We start from the raw sequence: 1,464 nt of genomic DNA on the forward strand, positions 1-1,464 counted from the left end.
CACATAGTACACACAGTGCACACATGCAGTACAGAGTGTATATACAGTGCACACACAGTACACACAATGCACACATTCAGTACACACAGTGCACACCTACAGTACACACAGTGCACACACACAGTACACACAATACACACAATGCAACACACAGTATACATAGTGCACACATACAATACACAGTGTACACATATAGTACACAGGGCACACATTCAGTACACACAGTGCACTCCTATAGTACACACAGTGCACACACACAGAACACACAATGCACACACATAGTACGTACAGTGCACACACCAATACACATTATGCACATTATGCATATCGCCCTCACCATGGGGACAGGGAGGCCCAGGACGGGGACTTTTGAGACGCCAGTGCTGCTGCAGTGGGCCCTGGACTCCAGGCAGCCTGGTCCCTGCTACTTCTCACTCCAGCCCCCGCTGCCCCCTCCATCATTGTCCCACGTGGTGGAGGCCAGGCAGCAGCTCTGTGCTGACGACAGGTGCGCCGACCACTTGAGGCTCCAGCAGCCTCAGCGGACAGCAGTCACTGCCTCGAATAAGACCCAAGGCTCATGTGCTCGGGACTTAAGAGGGCTCAGCGCAAATTAGAGAAGCATTCAGATCCTCAAAGGAAGGACAGAAGACAAGCCACCAAGGGCGTGCACCTGGCTCCCAGGCCAGAGTCAGAGACTAGCGATTCACACCACGGGGTTTGTTTGGCTTGAGTGAGTTGGAAGAAGACTAATGGTAGTGAGGGTGTAGAGAAGTGTGACTATTGTCAATTTCTGGCAAGAATCAAGTTTTGAATGTTTTTTCACGGCATCTCTATTTATTTATTTAATTTTATTTCATTTATCTCAGCAAATGTTTAGTTGTTTCCATCTATGGGTTTTGAACATCTTTTGGTCAGATTTCTCCAGAGGAATTTCATGTTCTTTTTTTTCTTTTTTACCCTCTTCCTTGTAACTTCTTCTTTTTTACAAATCATTTTACTGGGGGCTCATACAACTCTTATCAGAATCCATCCATCCATCCATTGTGTGTCAAGCGCATCTGCACATTTGTTGCCCTTATCACTTTCAAAACATTTGCTATTTGAGTCCTTCGTATCAGCTCCTCATTTTTTCCCTCCCTCCCTGCTCCCCCTCCCACAATTTTTTTCTGAAAGCACTTAGGCCAGAGCCTCAAAGAAATCTGTATCTTCTAATCTAATCATTTCTTTGCTAGGTAATTATTCTAGGAAGACATCTGAAGATGCAGTCAAAGTCCTGTGCATAAAGATGCTACATGAAATGTCACTGGGAACGGGGACTATCTAAATGCCAGCAGGGCAGGTCTCAGGTAGACGATCTCTATCAAGTCGAGGACAGGTCCCTCTATTTTCATTTGTGATCATTAAGAGTTCTTTGGTCATGAGTGGGTATTGGATTTCATCAAATGATATTTCTTCTTTTTT

This window comes from Echinops telfairi, unplaced genomic scaffold (genome assembly GCF_000313985.2).
Source record: "Echinops telfairi isolate 266 unplaced genomic scaffold, ASM31398v2 ScPeMD7_3;HRSCAF=10, whole genome shotgun sequence".
NCBI lineage: Eukaryota > Metazoa > Chordata > Mammalia > Afrosoricida > Tenrecidae > Echinops > Echinops telfairi.